A 27,263-nucleotide genomic window follows, 5' to 3' on the forward strand; every position below is an offset into this window, starting at 1 on the left:
ATTTCACAGATACAACTTCCACGAAAACACTCATTTTATAGGTAATAATAACCCTCGTTTTGCATTTTAAAATGCACTTATTTACACATACTCTTAAGCAGGAACATTTAAGTTTATATACATTGCATACGTTTATGTACTTCGTGATCAATTAAAGTCAAATAATAATACACGACTCGACGAGAATAGAAAAGCGTGACTACACTTTCATGCCATGTAATTTTTAATAAAACTTTGACGAATACGGCGAAGCATTTTATATTTAGTAATAAATTATCCCATCGCATCCTGCAAATATTCAATAGAATTCCTCAAATAGTCATCATCACTATCAACAACTAACCTCGCCTGATACATCGCCATTTTAGTTTCTGTTGCTTAGCCTCAGGTTAAGCAGCTAGCGGCCGGTTCATCCACCCGCTAGGTTAGCCGGAACTTTAACTGGAAGGTAGACGTTAACAGGGAGTCATAAAACCGAAATAAGAGCTAGCCTGCGTTTAAATTTTAGCCGGAACTTTAGCCAGGGGTCATAAAACCGGCCCTGAGAAAAGCATCGGCAGCTCGCGCGGGATTGCCAATTGCTGCCAGGTGCCAGGTAGCGGCGTCGAGGTTGGGCACCGCGCGGGGAGTGGAAGGGGGGAGGGGGGAAGCGACGACCCTTGTAATCCGCCAGGCGCGCGAAGCATGTATCACGTCAGCAGCGGCCACGTGACGTCAGTGGCCGTGCGGGGCCGCCAACCAGCTCCGAACCTGCGACTGTAGCGGCCATGGTGTAAATAAAGGGAGGTGAAACCGTCCTGTCGCCCAAACTCGCCCTCCACTGCGCACTACGTCACCTTGGTCGCACCGCCCGGTCTACACGCAGCGCGCTTACGGGAATACGACACAGAGACAGTTCATTTACAATCGTTTGAATAGTGAGAGTTACCAGGAAGCATAAACATACTTTGTTATGTGCATTGTATGGCATGCATTTAGAACATTCAGTTTAAATAAATATATTAGTATGAAAACACGGGGTTTATATTAAGTAAATAATAAAATTAACGAAGAAATATTTTTCCGCTGTTTCATAACTTCTATATGTTGACTGGGTCTTATATTTATCTAGATACCACATTGGCCATAAATTTCAGCACTGTCGAATATATGTATATATATATATATATATATATATATATATATATATATATATAAAACATAAAACGACACAGAATGGTAATGGGAATTGGAATGAATATACTTCCGAAAATATTTATTATGAATATTAATAAAATAGAGATAATAAACATCCAGGATGCAGGCGACAAAGAATAATACACATATTACAACAACAAAAAATCTGACACAAAACAAAGTTTCTATAAATACGTATTAGTAATTTACATAAACATAAGCGCTTTGATTTATTTACTAATTTTAAATTTATTTCGTTACAAATAATAAACAAAAGGATAAATAATGATAGAAAATATATTAAAAAAAGTATATTTAAAACATATTATTAAAACCAAATAGCTCTACAATATTCAGCAAAAAACAGCTTGCAGTCATTACGCTGAGAATGTACTGAGCGATGGTCCATGCAAACTTTATTTTCAAGTATTTAAAACGTCAGTTTTTTTTAACGCGTTAAATGCTATTTAAGGCGTAAAACATAAACAAAATTGTACCGTTATCTAAACGCTTGAATGGAAAAAAATTGGCAAAGTGAAAAGTAGATAACAATGAATTCATTTACGTTAATTTTCATTATTGTGTGTAAACTAACAACATAACACAACACAAGCAGATTGTAATGCTGAAATCTTAAAAAATATTTTTAGGTAACTAACATATTACTAAAATCAGTATCATCACATGTAACTACAAAAGTAATTCACTTGCATGCACCGCATTTTGAGCGGTATTTAGCAGTAACGTTATTAAGTTAAATAGGCCTACATATCATAATGAAAAAAACAATTCATTTATTCCAAAGCCTATACGAATTCATTTAAAACAAACATATTAGGCCTCGAATTTCAAAATCGGTTGCATGTAAGCCTGTTTATTTTTTGTATATTTTATAATTCTTATCTCACGGTTTTGCGTGTATACTTAAATATATTTAAACGTAATGATATCATACGTCCTCCCCACTCCATTTAAGATAACGTTTTGAACAATAGAAAAAATGTGCATGTTTCTTTATGATGGATAGGGGGTTCATATTCCTACATTCATTCGATTTGTTTACATGCATTGATGAAATATTTCCTCCCCTTTATTAATGCTACACAACCTAGTGTTTAGGCTATTTCTATAACAAACAAGAAAAAAAAGTTAAATTGAAATAAATCTTGTAGTTCTCGCTGATGCCCGAACACACAAACATTAAAAAAAAACATTGATTTGAGTTTTTATTAATGTGTATATATACATTTAAATATCTTTTTTAATAAATGCATTCAATAAATAACGTTTTTACAGTGAAATACTTTATTATTATAGATAATAACTCGTATTTTGCTCGAAATATATTCCTTGACCTAATATTAACCTACAGTTAATCATACAAAAAAATTAAAAATAAATACTCGAATTACAAAACAAGTAAAATTTATATTTAAAATCACGTTTATTTAAACTGACCTCTGCTAACACAGAATTTGTCCTTCCTTTTGCATACGTTCACCCACTTATTGCAAAGTTCTTAATATTTTACGAAAAAAAAATATTTTATGCCAGAATCTCGAGTCTTTTTGAAATGATTGTGACATCCGAACACTGCACAATTTGGCATTTCAACTACATAAAAACACTCAGGATTATGTAAGCACCAACAATAACAAAGGTTCGCACGAGACGAAGATGAAATGGATGGGAAGCGCCTGGAAGAAGAGCGCTGGCTACAACCAAGGTGACGTAGCGAGGGAGCGCGTGGAAGGGGAAAACCTGCGCACGGTTTCACCTCCCCTTCCTTACTCCATGGCCGCAGCCCTGCTTACGTTCTTAACATTACTATCACACATCACTAACTAAATTCATATCAAGGAAACTACATAAGACCTTCTTGAGCAAGTTAACCAACATTCTAAGAAATCTTTACTTTTATCCATGGTTTTCCTTCGACCAAAACGAAATTTTTCAATACCGAAAATATAGCGAGTTAAAATTCTTTATTATTAAGTTACAATTTTAGTTTACTACTTCAGTTGTTTTTGCGCCATCTTGACTCTGTAAAGTCGTTAGTTATTTCGCAATTTTACAGTGAAATTATTCTGAACAGTTATTCTCGTTAAAGGAATACAAAAGTATGCAACATATTTGGTAGTTTAAAGTCAAACTTTAATTATTAAGATTTTACTGAAACATCATGGAGAGACTAAACATCTGGATAGGGTTCACAACATCAAGACTTATAGAGGTCGATTACAGTTAAGTACTAACTAAAACTCAAATGTTTTAAAGGTGACATTTTTAAAAGTTTCGTTAACATCACTCACTATGAAAGGGAAAATTCAAAACCAAAATTGAATTTAACATTTACGGAAGCCATGTGCGGAAAACTAAGTCGTAGGACGTCATCAGGACGCCATTTCACCGCGCGGCCGGGCAGCATCTAGGTCTGTCTCGGGATTACGGCCCCGAGGTTACATTTCGAGCCCCTTATAAACTAATTCCTTGTCATCAAAACCAATACGGAAAACATCCTGACGTGAAGTTTTACGTGAAGATTTCAAACACGAAAAGTCTATCAAAACAATACAGCCGCGTGGCAGCGGTGCAGCCGCACCCGGGATGCACATGTAGTGACAAACCCGTCCGCCAGATTGCGACTCTCGTCTGCGCAAAACGGGTGCGCAGAAAATGTGTTTTCAGATGGCCTCGAAAGAAAGGCAAACAATGCTTGTGCCGGATATCCCCAGGCCGGTAGCACACAGCGCGTCAGCTGGCCGGGCTGAAATGCGGTCATGTCCCGCGCCAAGACAAACACGCGCAAGGCTCGCATTCCTTCCAGCCCAGCGGAGACCCACATTACCCTCACTGATGTTACATAACCTGCGCTTGAGGGAAACCGCGCCATCGGCAAGAGGAAAGATTAACTTTCAATAGTAACGGGAAAAAATTAGAATAACTAACTCAAAATATTTTAACTTCATGACAATATTCTGCAACAAGACATTTATATGCATAAAACATGCAAGGCATCATGAAGTTAGCACTGAACCTTTAACGAATTTGCGAACTCTGTGATCTGTGAAAAAATGTGGTAATCAACTGTCTGTGGAACTGCTCTGAAAAGACATGTCAATACATGTAAAGGACCTGCTTTGTACTCTAAGAAGACTGTAGAAATTGAAAAATGCTAGTAATTTGATTGTTTTTTGTTCTTGTAGAAATTACATAGTAAACCTTTTAATTAAAATTTTGTTGTTTTATTTCTAGAACATTATCAGTTTTCTTTTAAAAAAAATTAATTAAATTATTGTTATTTACTTAAAAAATAAAAACTTCGATTTGATGAAGGATCGAACTAAGGTGATCGAATTAAGCATTATTTTAACAAAATATACTTTTTGAATGATTTTTTGGGATTTTTTTTTCGATATTATAGCTTAATAATTACAGAATTTCAAGATGGTAGACAAATTTTAAGATGTCGGGGTGCTCTGGCAATAACCTTTTTACTGCACTCTAGAAGGTAAAATTTTGAACTAATACGGCGGAAGCGACCTCTAACAGACGAAATATCCGACTATATCCGACAAGATGTTGGATAATAATAATCCGACAATATGACGGATCCAAAATGGCAGCCTCCAGCTTACGAAAACCAGATGGCCACTATGATGTAATGGCTGAGTTAATTTCTGCCTTCGCATTAGTGGTGGGAGGTCAGACTGCCAGTGGCTTCTGTGGAGGTAGGATCCATCGCCATTTTAATCGATGGCCCTCGCCGGGGTCAAGCCGGGGACTCCTTATTTTTTAAAATGAAAATCCAATTATATAATATTTTTTAAGAATTTTATAATTTTCCCGAATTTTTAGCATATAATTTTTTACAAATTTTCAAGATGGGAAATTTTCAAAATTTTGGACATTTTTATTAGAATTTAATAATTTAATTTTTTATAAATTTAAAATTTTTCTCCTTTAAAATTGCATAATATTTACAGATTGCCAAGATGTCGACCATAACAATTATTGTAACGTTTCTAGAATCCAAGATGGAGATCGTACGGAAAACTCAAACTTTAGAGAGTGGGGTGCTCGATTTCAAGATGGTGGAATGTTCTTTAAGCACGTGTATACATCATTGAAAGTCATGAAAAATATTGTAAAATACTCACTTCAATACTGCACCTCACAAATTTGCACCATGTATATTTTAAAATTCACTTTAAAACGTTATTTCAAACAGCAATAATATAATATTCTCAATAAGTGCGCAATTATATTTTCAATTAAATTTAAAAACAATACTGCTACAACGCAAGTAACTGACATACCATAATGCAACAAAATAAAAAAAAAAACTAGAATTCGATCGCAGCACCAACTATCGGGTCTGACTGATATGCCAAAAATTTATATATATATATTGTAACGCCTCTCGTGCCTCAAAATTAAATTATTTTAAATTAATTAAAAAGAGCCTTGGAAACTTGCTGGGTAAGAATAATAAGAAAAATAAGTTTTTTTTTGACCAGAGGTGGCATGAGGTAGAGAACAAGACAATTTGTAACTCCCTGACACAAGCAACTGGGGAGCTGGTGGATCATTTAAGGGAAGAAGGTATATCATAAATAAATTAACACTACACAAGTAGCTTGGTCTATAGGTTCCCTGTTTTATTTAAAAATGTAAATAATGAATTTCGTTTTCCATTTGATTTGGAATTTATAAGTTTCCCAATTAATGATATTAACAATATACTTTAGTTTATCGAGAAAGGGCCGGCCCTATATTATTATAACAACACATACTCAACTTTAACAACAAACAATTACATAAACAAAAATTTATAAGCATCACACCAAAATTTGATTTGTCCAATTATTACATCGATGATTAGTTTTATTTATTCTACATATTCTTGAGGAAAGCACTGTTCGCTGGTAGGCTATTCATTCGATTAATGTAGTTCGTAGCTAGAAAGTTGGGGGGGGATGTTGATTTTACATTACCACCCGGGTCTTCAAAAGATAACGTCGGGTCGCGGAAACATCTCTTCTAACGTGACCCGCAGTGGAGGTGCAGAACCACGAGCTGGGAGCAATTTGTCTCTCCAGCACTTCGACCCTGTCAAACAGGGTGTAGAGTTCGGAGCTCACTAGGTGTCTCGCGCCGACATCAGGATGCCGTGGACCGAGAAGACGCGGATGCGCGAACTAAGCCGAAAATTTAGGAAAAAAAAATAAAAAAACACTAAAACTTAAAAATTAGACATGACTTCAACTAATTACTACTACTGACCGACTACTGAACAAATGGGATCACATCCCTTAGAGCAACTGACTACATCTCTTCTGCACCCGAATTCGCAATTACCGCGAAAAACCTCCTAGCGCAGAGGACGTCGAGAAGACGTGGTCAGTAGTCGCGATCAAAGGACTGAGTGCACGAGGGTGGACGAGGCTTCTAATTAAAACAGGCGCTAAAGCCCTAGGGAGGCGGGGGGAAGGTTCGGTTCTAAGCCGAAAATTTCTGAAGGAGTCCGAGGCGCGCGAGACAAGAACACGACATGCGCGCTCTCTACCGGACAGAAACGAAAGGCAACGAACAATCGACTTCTACAGGCCGCGAGAAGAAAGCATAGTGCCTTATGGCACCGCGACGCTGCTTTCTAGCGGCGTAAGGGGGAACTACTTGAGGCTGTGAGCTGACTTGCCACCAGGTGTCATGAGGGTGAGCTCTGCACGCTGGCGACCAGGCCCGCGGTTACTTTTTCCTCCGCTAGATGTCGGGGATGTGTCTGTCGGACCAGGGACAAGGTTTTTGAATAGGCCATCGTCCCGTCCGGTCACTGCTCCTAGCTTGATTTCTCAGAACTAAAGTGATGTGGAGAGCGAGAGAGGGGGGGGGAGGGGTGTACACAAAACGCCACTCCGCTGGGAACACAGCACCACTGGATCCCCATACGTGACGAGACATGCTATTCTCAGCAGGTCTCTACAAGGTAGCAGCTTGCAGCCCAGGAGATGCTCTATGAAGTTTTGGTCATGCAGGGAATTAAAATTACAAACTCGGGACGTGACTGCAGGCGAGGGAAATTTCAACCGGGCTGACCATGTCCACATTAGACAGCAAAATATCAGATTGGCCCCCTGGGAAGGGGCTTCGGTCCACTGGCACAAAGTTTAAATCCGTGGCATACACCGGCCTAACAAAAAGTAAACACCCCCATTAACAACCAGATAAATTTAAAAAATAAGAAACCCCAAAAAATTTTAAAATTATAGAAAAAATTAAAAAAGGTGACGAAATGCCTAATTTCCGGCACATACTCCCCCGCTTGAATGCGGAGCATATAGGGAAAATAAAAAAACAACACTTACACTGCTCAGTAAAACTAGTACCAGGTTCGCCTGTATCCTACTACTTATATTCTAACACCTTTTAAGACGCGTCCGCCTCTCAGGCACAACATATCGATAACCCTTAAACAAACTTATTAACTAAGAGCTTATTAACTAAGTGGCCACTTAAAACTAATACAACGTAAAGCTAGCATTCTTATTTCTAGTACCATGGATTTTTAAGACCTCGAGGATTTCTGGCATGCCTAATATTAGAGAGTCCCCTATGTTAGGGGAAAGAAATTAAACACATCTACTTTAAGTCAGCCTGTGTTTTCTTTAGATGGGAGATGTGCGCTCTGGTCACGAATTCTCCTGAACTGGGGTCAGCTAGGCTAACCGTAACTGGCGTTAAAAATCGCTGTATTTGAAAGGGACCTCTCCAGCGGTACGCCAGCTTGGCAGAAAACTTATCCACTGCCTTGCTGAGTGGGTGTGCCTTACAAAGCACAAAATCGCCTACCCTGTAAGGGTTAGGAGATCGGTTTTCGTTGTATTTCTTTTTTCTGCTCTCATGAGCCAGATTGAGATTTTTACGAGCTCTTCTCCAAATTTCCCTGATGTCTCTCGGATCATCGGGCAATAGGTCATTCAAAGACCAAAGATTTGAAAGAGGGGTATTAGGTCGGTAAGTGAACATGAGTTTGAAAGGGGTACTTTTGTGTCCTTCGTGATGTGCATAATTAAAGGTCATTTGCAGCCACACCAAATTCGAATCCCATTTATCCTGCTCCTGCACATGGTAAGCTATTAGAGCAGACCGGAGATTGCGGTTGAATCTCTCAGCATGCGAGGGCTGTGGATAATAAGGCGAGGTTGTGACGTGCAGAATGCCATGTGAGAAGCACATGTTCTTAAAAATCCTAGCTGTGAACTGGGTTGCATTGTCTGAAACTACTATAGACGGGACTCCCGACGTCTTGAAGATCTGATTACGTAGCGCAGATACAGCGTTTTCTGCGGTGGCTTTTCGCATGGGGATGAGCCAGACGAATTTTGTGAAGGCGTCGATACACACCAGCAGCATAGTGTTTCCTGTCTTTGAGCGCGGAAAAGGCCCGACAAAGTCGATAAACATCTTTTGCATGGGGCGCTCGGCCACATCTGAAGTTAAATAACCGAAACGAGTGTTCTGCGCTGGCTTACTCAGCGCACAGATTTTGCATAGTTTCACCTGCTCGGTGATGTCCTTGTGCATGCCGTCCCACACGAAATGACGTCGGATAGCCTGAATGGTCTTATATATACCGAGGTGTGCGCCCACCGGCGAGGTGTGATAATAATGGAAAATCATATTACGCAGATTTTGTGGGAGCACAATTTTGTATGTTTTTGATTGGGGGGTGCGTTTTTGTAACAGCCCCTTAGACATCCTAAAGTATTTTGGCGCAGTTCCTGAACTAAAAAGTTTAATAATTCTGGAAATGTGGGGATCAGCTTCCTGCTGGCTCTGTAAATCCTGAAATGCCAACGGAAACTCTGTCAATAGGGCTTGACATAAGAGTGGTGTTCCTTCGGGCGGAGTCTGAGTTGGGTTTTCGAACATGCGAGACAGTGTGTCCGCTACTATATTCTGTGTGCCACGAATGTGTTGGATTTTGAACTTCAAAGAGGAAATTTTTGCAATCCATCGTCCGAGTTTCCCAAATTGTTTCGGGTGTGCCAAAAGCCAGGCTAATGCCTGATTATCTGTCTCCAACAGGAATTCCCTGTGTTCTATAAATTGTCGGAATTTGTCGATGCCAAATACCACGGCGAGGCATTCTAATTCGTAGATCGAGGAGGCTTTCCTTTCGACGTGGGTAAGTGTCCGCGATGCAAACGCAATAGGCTGTCTGCAGCCTTCGACTTCCTGTGACAGTACTGCGCCAATAGCCACACTGGACGCATCAGTCTGTAAAATGAAAGGTTTGGGGAAGTCTGCCATGCGGAGTACAGGCGGGGAAGAAATCGCCCGTTTCAGGAAATTAAAAGCTTTTTCTTGTTCCGGACCCCATGTGAAAGGTGTGTTTTTCTTACGCAACGTATTTAGTGGTGCTGCGTGCTCAGCGAAATTAGGAATATATTTTGAGTAAAAATTTGCCATACCAATAAAACATGAAATACCCTTAGGGTTTGTGGGAGGCGGAAAATCACGAATAGCTTGTGTACGTGAAGGATCAATGGTGACTTCCTTGCTAGAAACCAGGTGTCCTAGAAAAGACAGTTCTTGGACTGCAAACTTAACCTTTTTTGTGTTGACAGTTAACCCTGCTTTATGAAATCTTCTTAGGACTTCCTCTAAATGTTTGATGTGTTCTTCGAATGTTTCTGAATATACGACGACATCGTCTAGATAGTTGTACACTGTTTTGAATTTTAGATCTCCTAGTATCTGATCCAGGAGTCGAGTTAGTACTTGGGCTCCCGTGGCAAGTCCGAAAGGTACTACTGTGTATTGATACAAGTTCCAAGCGACACAGAAGGCTGTGATGGGTTTTCAATCCGCAGTAAGGGGAATTTGGTGGTAAGCAGAATTTAGATCAAACACACTAAAATATTTGGCCTTACTGAACCAATGAAAAGCAGTGTTTAGGTCTGGCAAAGGTATGTTTTGTATCACTATTTTCTCATTAACTTTTCTGTAATCAATTACACATCGTTGTTGGTACTTGCCCTTAGGCACCAGAAAAGCTGGGGAACTGTAGGCGGAGGTCGAGGGTTCGATTATCCCTTTTTCCAAAAGCTCCTGAACATGATTGCGCATCGTCTGCATCTTAGGGCCTAAAAATTGATAAGGGTGAGATCTCACTGGTATTTTATCTGCTAACTCAATTTGGTACTCGACTAAATTTGTGCGACCTAGTTTACTACTCAAGACATCTGGAAAACTGCTGCATAATTTATCAATGGCGGCCCGCTGCTGTGTATTAAGGTGCTCGTGTGAAGTGGTGTTACCCTGATCCAAGATGGCTGCCGTTGGCTCGGCCGGAACTGAAACTATTTGTTCAGGGGTCCCACAAGGAATAGGATTACCCATGTTGAATTTTAAAACGAAATTCTTCGCCTGAAGATGAATGATTAGACCTGTCTTGGCAATGAAATCAGACCCGTAGATTAGGTCTGTGGCAAGTTGATCAGACACCAAAAATGGGAAATTCCATGAATATAAATCAATCTTCACCTTGATCACAACTGCTAACGTAATATTTAATGGCTGCTCTGAAGCTGTGAAACATTGTAACTTAGTGGTCTCAGTCCTTAGAATTAATTTGCTCTGTTTTAACTTGTTAAACAACTGCCCAGAAATTAGGCTGCGCGCTGATCCCGTATCAATTAGTCCCGGTACAGTGTGTTCGCCAATCGTTGTTACTGCATACGGAATTACTGTAGGAATATTGCCAATAATTTGGTGGCATTTTCTCTTGCCCTTATTTGTAGGATCAACACACGTTTTACATGAGTACGTGTGTGTTGAATTACCATTTCCCTTATTTTGGTTATTTCTCCTGCTATTGTGCTTTCTTTGTTTATGTTTGTGACCTCGCTTGTTACTTTTATTCCTGGACTCCTTGTTGTTAGGATTATTGTTTTTGTGTAATGGTGTTTCTTGTGTACTGCCATTACTTGGCGCAAGTTGAACTTCCCAATTATAAGAAAAATTTTTAACACTAGAATTTTTCGGTGACCCTAAATAAGGTTGTTCGGGCCACCGCGTTATGCGTTTTTTAGAGTGTCGCCATTTTGTTTGTTGTTTTTGTGGTAACACTGGGACAGGGAATGTCCGTCTCTTTTACAGAAATTACAATGTGCATTTTGTTGATATCTCCCTTGTGGCCTTGAAGAGAAAAATGTATTGCCCTGATGTTTCTGTGCTGCATTCTTATGTTGCGAATTACTGCGCTCCGTTCCCGCGCTGCTACCTTGTTGACTAGCGAATGTGGCTTGTTTATTTCGCTGAAAATCAGCGTATTCTATGTTTGTGGCATGTACGCAAAGTTTATCTAGCTCAGCATAATTTTGGGGGCGTGCCTGGAACACTGAGCGCGAGTGCTCCGCTGGGTTCAAACCATCTAGGATCGTACTCACGACCTCTCTCTCTGAAACCTTTAGCCTGAGTACCTGGTTGGCTTCCCGTATGTCAGCAACATAATTCGGCAAGGCTTCATTACGCTGCTGCAAGCAGTTAAACCACTCCAACCGGATGTTTGTGAGTAGCCTACTCGGTATACAAAAATTTAACACGTCTTCATGAAACTCGTCGAAAGTGAGGTCATTCTCAATGGCTGCCATGATCCTCTCACTTAAGGGAGCTTGGGTGTATGGGTAAACAATTTCAACAATTTGTTTGTCGGGAATCCCTCCCTTTTGCCGTAGCTTTAACAAGACTCGAAGGAAATCAATCAGTTTGTGTGCGTCCAGACCCGACGCCTCTGGCAATTCCTTGAGTAGCCTTTCTACAGGATGGGTGATTTTTCCGTAGAAACTGTAGCCAGTTTCTGGGGCTGTCGTGCTCCTCAATACTGAGTCATGGGGCTGAGCCGCGGCTCCTGCCAGCTGAGGTGAAGGCTGGTGTGACACTGGGTGCGACTGAGTCTGTTCCCGAGTCGCACCCGAGGGGCTGATTTGTGGTGGAGTGAGCAGGGGCGTTGTGAGTGGCGGCTGCAGAATACTAGCACTCGGAAGTTGGGTGGTTTGCCATGGAGGAAACTGTGGCTGAAATTGCGCATAAGGGTTAAAATAGCCCTGAGCGGTCGGATACGGGACAAACATGTTTGGTGGGTATGGTTGCGTCATGTGGTGTGCCAAGGTTGGTAATCCCTGTGAAAATGTCACGCTAGTGACGGGGTGGGTTGTCACGTGACCCGTTGTAATGTTTGTCGCCGCTGTCGTCAACTGCACAAGCGGCTCAGAATGAGTGGTAGATACGGGTATCGGTTGGTTTGGAAGCGACGTTAGTGGCTGTGAGTCAGGGGCTGTGTCTGGCGATCGGCTTGTTTCCCTCTCCTGTCTGTTTACCTTCGCCCGTACGCCTGATGGTCGCGTGTCGGGTTGCTCTACCCCCAGGGACAAGTTAGTAGAGTGCCCTTCCGGGAAGGCGGGACAATCGATGCCTAAAGCCTGTGCCTCAGCCACATAATGCTGACTGCGTCGTGTGTCTTCCAAAAAGGCTGCTCTCGTCGCCAATTTTATGTGGAAACCTGCCGTCTGTTGCAAACATCGTTCTATCTCTTTTATATAAATTCCATGGAGAAGGTCTGCCGAAAGCTGTTTCAGGTTTTGCAAACGTCGGGTAACATGTTTTAGCCTGACTATATGTCGCTCGACATTGGGTAAATTTTCCTCCACATCTAGATAGCTTACGAAAGCCGATATATCATAAAACTTGGCGCAAGCAAGGTTGAATTCTTCAGTTACATCTAAATCCAAATTCGATTCACTAGTGGGCACGCCATCATGAAGGGCGGCCCTGAGCCTCTTCCTGAGGACTTGGACATTGCCACTGGAGGGCAAATTGCGTAGCTGTAACTCATAGGTCAGCTCATCTGACAGCAATAACTCCGGCTTAAACATACTGCTCGGACGTAAATTACTGCTAATTAAAACAAAAATTTAACACACATGTACGATTCAAACGTACACCATAAATACTCCTCTCTTAACAACTATCTTAATTTTAAATACCTCATAAGGCTTCCTATATTAATATCAAATACCAACTAGCCCCAATGCGCGGGGAGTAAGTCACACTTTCAAAGTGGGGGGGGGGGGGGGGTACGTGCCCAAACTTATTTGCGTATAAAGTTGCCGTACTGCTCTGACAACTGCGCGAACTTCCCCTGTCAGTTTGGCTTGCCAACCTGTATACCTCACCAGGGGGACTGACCTGCCGCTCGCAAGGTCGTCTGCCACGACGGACAAGGGAGAGGGGTGGCGGTGGAGGAACAGGGCTGTGTCGTCGCCCTCAGATTACCGTCGTGTTGCTGGCTTGAGTGGGGGGCTGGGGGGGGGGGGGGACGCTAGCTGAGGCGAGAGATAAGACAAGTCTCGCTGCCGGCCTGCTAGCGGACCGGACGCCGCGACTTCTTGCACTGCGCGCAGACTAAGTCCGCATGGGACTTTAAAACTCAATCATAACTTTAAAATAGAAAAGCAATGTAACTACCGGGTGTACCAGCGATCAGTTTACAATGTTAAAAATACAAAATTGGTTTCACAAAAAATTAATAAAACTTTTTTTTTCATTTTTTTAATTTTATTTTAGGTAAGCCTACTTTATTAAGGTATGCCTATAGACCAAACCACGCTCTGCTACCAATTGTAACGCCTCTCGTGCCTCAAAATTAAATTATTTTAAATTAATTAAAAAGAGCATTGGAAACTTGCTGGGTAAGAATAATAAGAAAAATAAGTTTATTGACCAGAGGTGGCACGAGGTGGAGAACAAGACAATTTTGAACTCCCTGACACAAGCAACCGGGGAGCTGGTGGATCGTTTAAGGGAAGAAGGTATATCATAAATAAATTAACACTACACAAGTAGCTTGGTCTATAGGTTCCCTGTTTTATTTAAAAATGTAAATAATGAATTTCGTTTTCCATTTGATTTGGAATTTATAAGTTTACCAATTAATATGGTGGATAAAAACAAAATGGTCGCCGGGGTCAAAGGTCAATATATAATCCAAGATGGCCGCCGGAAGTGACGTAATCCAAGATGGCCACCGGAAGTGATGTGTTCCAAGATGGTGGCCGTGGCTCACCGGCTCCCCAGCCCCCAGCCCCTGTCCCAGGATGAACCAAATACACCTACTTAGGAACTATGACAATCTTCATTCCTCAGCCAGAAGCCAGGGTAAGAAAATACATTCATATAGGCTACTACTATCGGTTTTTGACTTAATGGTGAATTGTGAAAGCATTCCTAGACTCTTCGAAAATTAATGTTTATTGTCTATAGATTATATTACAGTATGGGGGTGGGGAAAAAGCATTTTTAGACACATAAACAGAACTTCCGCATATTTTTCCACAAACGCTAACCGAAAAAGAGCTCTGATGAACAAGGGGCTAACAAAAGAGTTTTTTGAGCACTGAAAATGTAAGTCAAGGTATTGTTTCACCCGAATACGTCTTTAATTACGATGAGACTGGATTTCATGAAATCCCATCAAAAGCAACAGTCCGATTTCACCGAACATGTCACATACAGAAAAAATAAATATGAACATCTCTAAATCATTTTACACACCCATGATCTGCAGAATGCCTTGGGTGAATTTTTGCATCCATTCATAATCTTTAAATGGAAACAGAAATTGACCGATTTGTATTATCATGCCCATCCTAGAACTAAATTCAAAAAATAGACAGTTGCTGGATGGAGCTATCATTATTTGATGGTTTGTTTGAGTTTCATTTTCTTTAAGGAAGGAAGGGAAAAATATAAAAATAGGTGACAACTCTTCTTCTCACATTTTAGTTAAAGTTATGTCACTGTGAGAAGAAAACACCAGATTTATATGTCTGCCACCGAATGCCACTCACCGCCTCCTTCAAACCTTTGAGGTGGCTTATTTTTCTTCTTTGAAATATAAATGTAGAGCTGTTATTTTGGAATGCTGGAAGACAGTGGAATGAAAAAAAGAATCTTTCAAACCCACATTTTTACATTTACTCTAGGTACTTTTTTTCGACTTCAGAACATTCGTTCATTTATTGTTTTATAGTATTTTTAGTTATATTCAACCGACGTTGCGTGCACTGTAACTTTCCCAGGCTCTAGATCTTTGTGGGTTTGGAAGACAAATTTTCTTTTTTCATTCCGCTGTCTTCCTCCATTCCATAAGAACAGCTCTACATTTATATTTCAACACTGTAACTGGGAAAGTTACATTGTACCCAAATCTTGTTGTGCACAACTAAAAACACAATAAAACAGTAAATGAACACATTTACCGAAGTCGGAAAGTAGTATATGTTGGTTCCTCCTGAAACAGGGTTCAGGGTGTGGTGTCGATGTGGTGGCTTCTGCTGCTTTGGAACCTACATATCCGATGACATGGCGGCCATATTGGATAACCTTGACCTTTGACCTTGACCCTGGTGTACACCTTGGATCCGCCATTATGGTTTTAACCATCTTGGATCTGCCATTTTATTTTCTGCCATCTTGGATATTCCATTTTATTTTTTGCAATATTGGATCCGCCATTTTGGATTTCGCCACTTTGTTTTTCCCCGATATTTTGAATTCTATAACTTACCGACATCTTGGAATCGAATGCCCCTCTCCCTAGCGATGCAATTTTCTTTACTGCAGCCATATTTAAAATCCGTATTTTTCATCAAAAAATTGGGGAAAAAATTAAATTTATAAAAAATTAAACAATTTTTAAAAAGTTCCGCCATTTGGGCAACTGTCCACCATTTTGAAAATACTTTTCTGTCATCAGAAAAAAAATCAGGAACACAATTTTAATGAAAAAATTTAAAAATAAAAAAATTAATAAAAAAAATTTTAGTAAAAAATTATGAAAAGGTAATCAGTTCGAACCCGACGTGAGCATTCGATTAAAAATTATGACGGATCATTCCTCCAAAGAAGCCACGGCAAACTGACATCTCAGCAGTAATTCCAAAGCAGATATTCTGTTAGCCAGTATATAATGGCGGTCATCTTGTTTTCGTCTGCTGGAGATTGCTGCCAACATATTGTTTTCGTCTGCTAGAGTGCGCTGCCACCACATGAGTTTAATTTTTGCCCACTAAATTGCAGAATTTATTTATTTCCAGGGCGCCCGCCATCTTGGCATTTGGCTGCCATCTTGAAATTATGCCATTTTTTTGCTATAATTCGGAAATAATTCCAAAATTCATAAAACAAAATCTATTGTTTAAATGATTGGTTCGACCAATTCATGCCCACGGGTTGATACCAGGCAGTACAGCATTAATTACTTTGATTAATTATATATTAAACAGTTTATGATCCAGGATACTATAACTAAAAAACAATTATCACATAAAACAGCAGGACCAATAAGGAGTTAGCACACACCACAAGAGGCAGTCACTCAAGTGGTATGGACCATGCGATCGATACCCACAACCAACATTGTATTATTTTCTCTTGCCTAACGTAGAAAAATAAATTCCAATACATGTGAAGGTAAAAGTATTCATGTACGACAAGTCAAAGTACCTAATTCAAGATCGTTAACAACTAAGTGTTAAAAACATTCTCAAGCTTAGAGGCAGAGGTTAGACGAAGCCGAGCGAGAGCCCCGCCTTCCAGCGCGTGGGGAGAGATTCGCAAGCTTGCAGAGGTGTCAGGTGACCGATCACCTGGCCTCAACACGCGGCGCACAGGCCTCGCTCCCTGGCCGTGTCACTATTACATATTAAACGTCGCTGAAATCATAACCTGGTACATGAAAAGTACTTTTTTGAATCGCCTCAAAGTACGAAAATCGGAACGAGCCTACCAATGATACATTTGCGCCACGAAAGATTTTGTAGTGCGATGACCAGAGTCGAACCCAGAAGAAATGCCACAAAAAAGAAATCGTCACAAATAATAAGAAACAACAAATCCTTATACAAGTTTAGCGTCTCCTAACCAAGAGGTATTTTTTTCGACGATACTCATAAACATATTTAAGAGATCATGTTCAATATCAATAATAAAAAACCAAGCATCTTTGAACCACAAGGCCAATCATGACCTGACTGCAGTTTTGACTACACATATTTTTTAACGAAATGACACACATCCAACAAAATAAAATAACACACAATACATACAATGAACATGCAATGTACACATCGAACACACAAAGAACACGCAATATACACACTCAATGTTCAATGAACATGCAATGCACACACCGAACACATAATGAAAAGCAATGAACATGCAATGAACATGCTATGGACAAGCAATGTACATACCGAACACACAATGAACATGCAATGTAGGTACACACCAAACATGTAACGAACACACAATGTAAACACTGGACACACAATGGACACGCAATGTACACACCAAACACATAATTAACACACAATGGACACACCGAACACGCAATGGACACACAATGTACATAACGAACACATAATTAACACATAATGTACACATCGAACACCTAATTAAAATGCAATATGCACACCGATCGTGCAATGGCCATGCAATGTACATACCAAACATGTAATGAACATGCAATGGACATACCGAACACGCAATGAACACGCAATGGACACACAATATACACACCGAACATGCAATTTACACACTGGACACGCAATTGACACGCAGTCGCGATAACTGTCATAGAAATCAGATTTCGTGAAATAAAACAACCACTTTTAAAATCCAAAATATAATTTAAATATTTTTTATTTCATACAAATATATGTAAAACAAGTCATTATTGTATTTAGCCAAATTCTCTTAGTTCTTTAAGTATGGGGGCTACCTCGTAGATGTGCGAGTAGTTTTCTCTACGAACCGATGCCACCAACAGTCTCAGGTAATCAATTAATATGTTAGGGCCTACCCAAGACATATAATAATCTCTTCTGCTATCTTCATCTTCCTGAAATGTCTGTTGTTAATATTTTTAAGAATACTATCTTCATAGTGTTTAATATAAACTTGATCAGAATTATTTATTTTATCACACTGTTTTCATTGTTTAGTACTAAGGGCTTCACACAGCTTTCAATCTGGCCAGCTTTAGGTGCCTCATCACAGTCTTTGGTTTGTCACCAGCCTCAGAGTCAATGTCCCCATCATCGTAGAAGTCAGCATCTTCATCCAGATTACTGTAAGAGTTGAAATATTTGACATCGAGGCTTCTTCATCGTCTTCAAGCTTTCTTTTTAAGAGTACATCAGTTTTACAAAGTACGGAGGATCTTCCTGAATTCGGCTTGAATGTATTTACACTATTCATGTTAAGGATACTTTCATTGTCTTCATTCTTCTATAAATAAAGTCCTTCGATTTACTTTTTTGTCGAGATCGGAAGAGCTATGAAAGTAATTTCGTTCAAAACAAGGAAAATTATTGAACTAATGCAGAACACTCTTCTTTATAAAAGTAGCTTCATAGTTATCCTCTAGCTTGTAAGCAGGCTTGGCACTACACATTCTGTCGTGTCTTTTTAAGCTCTCTCTTAGCGTAAACGACATGCTAGAACAATAACAACTTGTCATTTTGCGTAATGGATTTTTAACACAGTCATTCTTCTCATGTTGTCTACCATTCTTTCTCAAGGAAAATACTTTGCTGCAAAACTTATACTTGTGTCCTTTCGATACAGCTGAAGACATCGAACATATATCCATATCAGTTACTGAGATTAATCGCAGATGTTTACTGAGAGTATTAAACCAGAACCGTTATTAAAATAGAATTTTTTTTAATATTTCGTCAGTGTGAGCAAATTTATTTCATGCAAGAAACTTGTAACTAGTTCCTATTCCTGCCAACAAATAGCATGACGTGTTGTATTGAGGTGAAAATTATTATTTTTTAAATGATAAATGAAATGCTCACTAACGATCGCAAGAGAAGGAGGGCTTCTCTAGACACAAAGGAGAATGAATTTCGTATTGCATGATAGTGATTCTCAGCCATCTTCATACATATTGTTTGACCGAGTAATGATAATTTTTGTTTGAATTCCACCTGATAAAATTATTGTTAGTACTGTTTTAGTAACAGAAATTCACTAATTAAATATTGCTCTGAATAAAATTGCATGCCTCATCATGTAAAAAAATTTAATGCAGAGATTAATTGCTCATAAATACCTAGAAGCACTTGGAAAACATCAGCACAAGTCTCGCCAGCCAGGAACACATGGAGAATACCAACAGAAGCGCCGCCATGAATGACCAGATGCACTTGTAGAAGCCAACAAAATATTGACAGGAAGAATCACAAATTCATGGAGAAAACCAACAAAATATTGGCAGGAATAATAAGAAGCACACAGAGAAAATAAAATGTTTACAGGAGTAATCAGGAGCACACATGGAAAACCAAAGCAGGTTTTCCTAAATCAAGATAAGTGAATAACAAAAAAATATTAATAAAATACAAACATAGTTTGTGCTAGCTTGTGAACTTTTCCTTTTTTCATCAAGAATTCTGTTCTAGCACAAGAGTAGGGGCACCAAGGAGGTTCTGGGACGATGTAAACATTGAAATATAAACATTGCGCCAGAACCCCCCTGGGGGCCGCCATCTTGTCTTATGGGGGCCGCCATTGTTGTTGACATTGGTTACCAGGGCGCGCCACCGTCGCAGCCACTGGGGGCCGCCATATTGTTATGTGGAGGCCGCCATCTTAGTTCAGCCTTTAGTTACCGGAGTGCGCCACCGTCGCTCCGAAGGCGGGAATTGTATACAAAAAATCCTGGGCGGCGTGGGGATTCGATCCGTGGGACGCAGCAACGTCGAGGTTACAAGGCAAACACCTTAACCACTAGACCACGAGATCAGGTGGGAGGTGTAGAATTAAATAAGGAACATATGCTTTAAAGAAGCTATGCTTAAAAGAAGCAACCGCCATGTTTTTAAAAAGATGTCTAAAAAACCCCACCACTCCACAACCGCCGCCATGTTGTATGCTTAAACCGCCATGTTTAAATTTCAAAAAATATGCTTAAAAGCCCCACCATACTAGCTATGTCTAAACCGCCATGTTGTGTGCTTAAACCGTCATGTAGTATGCTTAAAGCACCCACCCCAAGTATACCTAAAAGAAACCCCCACCATTATGCTTAACCGCCATGTTTAAAATTTCCAAAAAAAAAAGAAATAAAATAACGCTATGCTTAAATTTTCAACCGCTATGCATAACCCGCCATATTTAAATTTCGAAAAGAAATAAAATATTGCTATGCTTAAACCATCATATTTTTAAATTTCGAAAAAAGAAATACCGCTATGATGTATGCCTAAAGCAAACTCCCACCAGTATGCATAAACAGCCATATATAAATTTGGAAAAGTATGCTTAAACTGCCAAGGTTAAATTCCAAAAAGCAAATACTGCTATGATTAATTTCCAACCGCTATGCTTAAAAGACCCGCCATACTAGCTATTACTAAATACCTGGGAGTAACATAACCTCAAAAAATCCTGCGCAGAGAGAGCGAGATGTCCGCTGGAGCGTCACTCATAAACTGCGCAATTATAATCCCCACATCATATTATAGGCATAATAATGTCTTTAAAAACAACACTGTGTGGAAATACTTTAAGTAATAAGCATAGTCAAAATAAGCATACTAAAAAAATGTAGGACCTCTATTGTAGTAGATCACATTCAAATAGTAATAAGCATAGTTAAAATTTATAATATTGTAAAGATAGAAAATAAGCATAGTTAAAATTTATAATATTGTAAAGATAGTTAAGTATTAAGCATAGTTAGGACAAAGACTATTACTTTACGTCGAGTACAAACGGGGCGACTGAAAAGTATCCAATCTGAATGGTTACCATTCTGTAAATTATACATCCTCATGTGCCCAGAGCAATCCGGAATGGTTATCATTCAGGATTTACTGGAAAATATCGTATAAATGCAAATCCTGAAAAGTATCCACTGTATGAATGGTTACCATTCCGACTTTTGCTGCAAATGTGCTGCTAAAAAATACGGAAAAGTGTCCGCAGTGTGAATGGTTACCATTCCGGATTGGATAGTTTTCCGTGTTCGTCGTGGATATTATTTATACCCAAATTAAATAAAACCAACATTCTTTTTTTACCAGTGTGTTGTCTACATTATTTCTTTTTCCACCTCTGTATGTTCCTTGTGCTTGCTCCTTTCCTGTACGCAGCGATGACCTGACCTTGTTTCTCTGTGGTAAAAACCCTTTCACTGTGACCCAGCAGGTAAACACATTCCTGCTCGCCGGCGCACGAGCGAGGCTTCCAGCTCTCAGCACGACGTTTGTACGGGGGGGCTGAAATGTATCCCATCGGAATGGTTACCATTCCGTAAATTATACATCCTCATGTGCCCAGAGCAATCCGGAATGGTTACCATTCAGTATTTACTGGCAAATATTGTATAAATGCAAATCCTGAAAAGTATCCACTGTATGAAAGATTACCATTCCGGCTTTTGCTGCAAATGTGCTGCTAGAAAAAATCCGGAAAAGTGTCCGCAGTGTGAATGGTTACCATTCCGGATTGGATAGTTTTCCGTGTTCGTCTACAAAATACGGAAAGTATCCGCTGTCGGAATGGTAACCATTCCAGTTTTGTGTGCGCAGATATAAAAGGGGGCGACTGAAAAGTATCCAATTGGAATGGTTACCATTCCGTAAATTATACATCCTCATGTGCCCAGAGCAATCCGGAATGGTTACCATTCAGGATTTAGTGGCAAATATTGAATAATTGCAAATCCTGAAAAGTATCCACTGTATGAATGGTTTCCATTCCGGCTTTTACTGCAAATGTAGTGCTAGAAAAAATCCGGAAAAGTGTCCGCAGTGTGAATGGTTACCATTCCGGATTGGATAGTTTTCCGTGTTCGTCTGCAAAATACGGAAAAGTATCCGCTGTCGGAATGGTAACCATTCCAGTTTTGTGTGCGCAGATATAAAAGTAGTTCCAAAAATCCTGAATGGTTACCATTCCGGTTTTCCTTGCCAGTGCACTTAATTTAAAAATACGGAAAAGTTCCCGCAGTGTGAATGGTTACCATTCCGGGTTTATTTGATAATGCACTTACTTTAAAAATCCTGAAAAATGCCCGCAGCCTGAATGGTTACCATTCCCGTTTTCACCGCTGTTGCACATCTCATAATAATCCTGAAAACTATCCATTCGGAAAAGTATCCGCTAAGGGCGTGTAGTTGACTCATTTACCCGTTGCTAGATGGCAGCAGTGTTATCTGTACACGAGAGATGGCGTGCACAAAACATTTGTATATGAATTTATGATCAATTATAATTTTTTTTTCATTTAGAAAGATTTACTTCCCATATCTGTGTTGCGAAATACTGGTTAATGTCAACTGAAACGAAATATTTAGCGTGAACAAAATGTTTTGTAAATATCTCTAAAAATGTCTTTTTATTTAAGGAACTGGACTTGTCTTTACCTAAAAACACGCAATTAAAAACATTGTACGTATTTTAAATTTAATTTTTTATATTTCAGAAATATTCTCCTACTGCCAAATTATACTTGAATGTTCATGAATACAAAGATATATACACTAATGGCGTTCTTAAAATCAATTTTGTTTGGGCAAAGGCAGAAAGTACATAAGTGATAATAGATGTATCCGAATAGTGGCCTAATTGATCCCTTAGCTAAGGGATCCATAGATAGTGCATCGTAATGGACGCGACCATCTTTGAGTTGTATCCGAATTCTCACAAGGGATGTCGATGCATCCTCTCATGCATTCACTAGTTCGAGATTTTAAGGGACGCAACTCTCACATCCACTGATATGTCCATACATCCCTTAGCTTTGTTATTGTGACCATAACCCTTTGAAAACGAGAGTGTGATACGAGATAGTTAATAAAAATGGATTTTGAACTTGAAGATAATCACGTAAAATGTAACTATGGTACTTATATATACTTATACTATAAGTATATGTTACATAATTCACATAAAGTAAATTAATTTTATTTGTAGGAACAACAAATGCCCGATAGAAATTTTCTTATATATTTTAAATCCCAACAATAATTTAAATCATCTGAAATTGTTTAGAAATTTGAATGTTCATCTACGTTTAACTTGCCCACTTTTAGATGTCATGAATATAAAAGGCCAATCCACATTAGTACAATGACAAACCAACAGGCAGTGCTAGCTGTATAACTATTCGGATATCGTACATAATTTAGAATGTACCTTTAAATTGTGGGTGCATTTGTTTAGGGATGTAGGGACGTGAACTTAATGGACGCATCCCTAGGTATTCGGATACAGCCAATATTTCGGTCATCAATGTAATAATAGTTCTAGCACACACAAATCTGAGCTTGTAAACTATTGTTTACTTAACAACGAATTTTTTAAAATTTCATTTGAAGGCTAGGTAACAGAAAGAATTCAATAACAACTTGCTCATCAACACAAATATATTTTTGACGTGACAACGTCTTATAAATAAATGAACGCCGGCTGCACGTACGAAAAAGTATGACTCATTGGCCCGTTACGCTCATTGTCCCGTTACGCTCATTGTCCCGTTACGCTCATTGTCCCGTTACGCTCATTGTACGCTTGCGCCGCGCCGCATCTATCTCTCTTCCACTCGATTGGAACAACCATCGATTTAACTTTTTCGAGGCACATTAAACTTGAAACACTCCCATTTGTTTCCTACTATTCGTATCATCGTCCTATCCTTAACAGAATAACACATATTGGAAGAAGTTGAATAGCAAATATGTATAAAAGTCATAGTTAAAATAATCTGTTCGTTAAAGTAATAAACATATTAAAAATAATGAGTGCACATAAAAGTAAATTTATCAATTAAATTGTAGATTTCATTTCACTCCTTCTTTGTATCCATACAAAATAGTGATAATTAAATAAAAATGATTCCATTTTATTCATAAAAGTATGCAATCATTTCATTAATGTTTTGTTATGACGTTGTCACGTTAAAAACTATCGTCCGTATATCGACTATATGGACAACCAATTTTTTTCCGTTAAAACCATTACTTCCTACAATGTAACACTTGGAACCGGTCTGAACCTGGGTCTGGAATGAGTTAATCGGCAGTCTTGTCACCAAGGTTGCCTGTGCTGTGGAATCTGGGTTTAAAGCTTGCCATTAACACTGAGAATCCTACTAGCCCACTAATACTATAAATGCAAATGTGAGTTTGTTTGTTTGTTATGCTTTTACGCCTTAACTACTCAAACGATAAACATCAATTTTTCTTACACGATGTCAGAGGTGCAGAAAATGACATAGGATACCTGTCATCAAGAAATAAATTATAGTTTGAAAAAAAAAAGAACTTTAATAGCAAATCTAACAAATATATCGCTGGACGTAGTTATTTTTTTTAGTTTATATTATCACATTGCGTAATGAAAAAAAATTCAATGGCACGACATATTTTAATGTGCTTTTGACGTTAGCACTGCTTCCATATTAATTGTCATCAGATTTCTGTGTGTAAAATCTTGGAAAGTAGCCTTGATTACTAATACTTATTGCCTGATATTGGTAGGTCAAACAAGTCTTCAGGATTAGTTAAAAAAATAATTATTTTTTATTAAATTTTCGATACACCCGCGCCCAACTTTCACCTCCTCTGGTGTTTATTTTCGTAAATATGTTTTCGGAAAACTACAACAATATAATATTACTTTTTTTTATCCTTCTTGTGTATGTATTCCTTTGAAAACTTTTAAAATGTACCATCTTATTAGTATGATCAATTACTTATTTCATTAAAATTTAAAAAAATTAAATACTTCTACAAATGATCACAACGAAATTGGTAACTTAACTGACGTTTCATTTAACTTATGTTTGCTTTAAGGCGATTGGTGCACGGTAAAAAACGGTCACAGGCCCGAAAGCAATGAATTTTGTATCATATGATCATTAAAGTGTCTAGATGCCTATGTGGGTGACTGTTTCTATGTAGGGAGGTCAGGAGCTTAGTTCCAGCTCGTCAGTGGCGAGATGGCCTTCATACGGGAAGGGTGTTGCTGGTGGTCGCTCTGCGGCCTGCCATCTAGGAGGAATTAACAGAACCTCGAAGGTTTTATCTCCCTCTCCCTCTAACACACAGCCGATACGGTTCTATCGTGCCCGGAGGAGGGGAAGGTTTAGCAGGTTTTCTCTTTCACTCATCCTTCGCCATGGGGAGGCGGAATGGATTATTTATTTGTTCGCAACTGCGCATGTCATGTGGCTGAGAGCGCACATCTTCTCACTCAACTCACTCGTTCTCTCACACTATTTCAATAAATCTTTTCAAATCTTCAACATCAATACTTTAAACCATTGCGCTTCCTACAGATTAATTATATTTCATGCACGTACCCGAATTCAGCTGCAAAAAAATAAAACGGGTAGTCAATTATTTCTTCAAAAACCTTCCGAAACACTGTGTGATAAAAAACATTCTGAAAGCCCATTTTTCTAGATAAATGGAAATTCTAAATCACTTACGCCACAAGGAAACATTGTGCTTTAATATTATGTAAAGAAAACACCTCTTAGTTTTATAGTTATGTAAAGGTGGTGTGATATGTTTTAGATGTCGCACCATCTTATCATCCATGTAGAAGAGTTACCCGAAAAGCTAACAAGACTATTGCCATGGAAATGGAAATATGGTTAAGGAAATATTTTTCAAATGTTTGTAAACAGTAAACAACATATAAAAAATCTTATAAATGTAAAATTAAAATACAAACAACCCTATAGCAAATTTAATTTCAATATGAAAAAGTCTACAATAATGTTTACAAGAAACGAAATTGCAATAGCAATACAAAAATATCGCAATTTTGTTACATTGTTAATATATATATTATTTTTAATAAAGGCAATAAAAATGGCATACTCAATATTTGGAATACAATAAATACCTTAAGCCCTACATAATTACTGCGATATTCACAATAAATGCTTTTCTTAAATATAGTAATTAAAAAACATCGTAAATAAATTATGAACATACATATTATGGTGAAGGAAAGTGGACACTATCACACTGAAAAATCTTAGAGGGTAGTTTTCCTCATCTTATTTCTTTCTTTGCGTTTTTGGTCTTGTTCGTTAAAATATTTCATGTTCAAATACTTGATACGCATATACGTTCTTGTCCTGACAAAACAGTATATAACTTCTTCTGGATATTTATTTTCAGTAGTTCCGCAAATAATTTTAGTCAGTGATTCAAAAATCCGCTCTTTTTTGCACAAATTGTTGCCATGAACATTATCAAAACACATTTCAGCGATCTTGATTAATTCCAAAAATTCATTAGTGGGACATTTTAAGTTACCCTTTGATTGTACATGTATCCAGCTATCGTCCTCCGAATTGAAATCCGTAGTGCCAAGGTCAGGATATTTATTTCTGAAACAATGAGCTATATAGCCAGAAACATATTTCAGCCCTTCAAGAGAAATTTCGTCACTTTAAAGGGACCTGGCCTCTAAATCTAAGTCTATTTCTTCCATGTCAGCAAGATCTATTTCATTTAAAGGTGATTTCTCTTGAAATGTCTTTGTAAAATACATTTCCTTGCACAAAAGTAGTTCTGTAATTTCATTCTGATAAGCACTGTCCTGTTCCATTTTATTTGACGAAAAATCACTTACCAAACACATTTCGTCTGTCTTCTCATCCGTGTTTTTCCGTTCAGCAAAAACTGCTGCAGAATGTTTTTACAATATGTAGTTTATAATTCTGTATCTAAAGTCAATGGGCGACAGATGCGTATTTTGATGTCCCATACCTCTAATATACGGAGAGAGAAAAAACCACTCTAACACATCTTAGTTCAGTTTAACTGTTAACAAATATTTAGGTTAACAGGTCCTATACATATTTCCGAATGTTTTACTGACTAAGTTATACTGGACATTAATTAAATTGATCGCTGATATTTATACTTTTAAACGAAATTTTGGATTTATCATTTTATGTAAACTCTAATGCGTTAAAAAGT

This window comes from Bacillus rossius, chromosome 1 (assembly GCF_032445375.1).
Source record: "Bacillus rossius redtenbacheri isolate Brsri chromosome 1, Brsri_v3, whole genome shotgun sequence".
NCBI lineage: Eukaryota > Metazoa > Arthropoda > Insecta > Phasmatodea > Bacillidae > Bacillus > Bacillus rossius.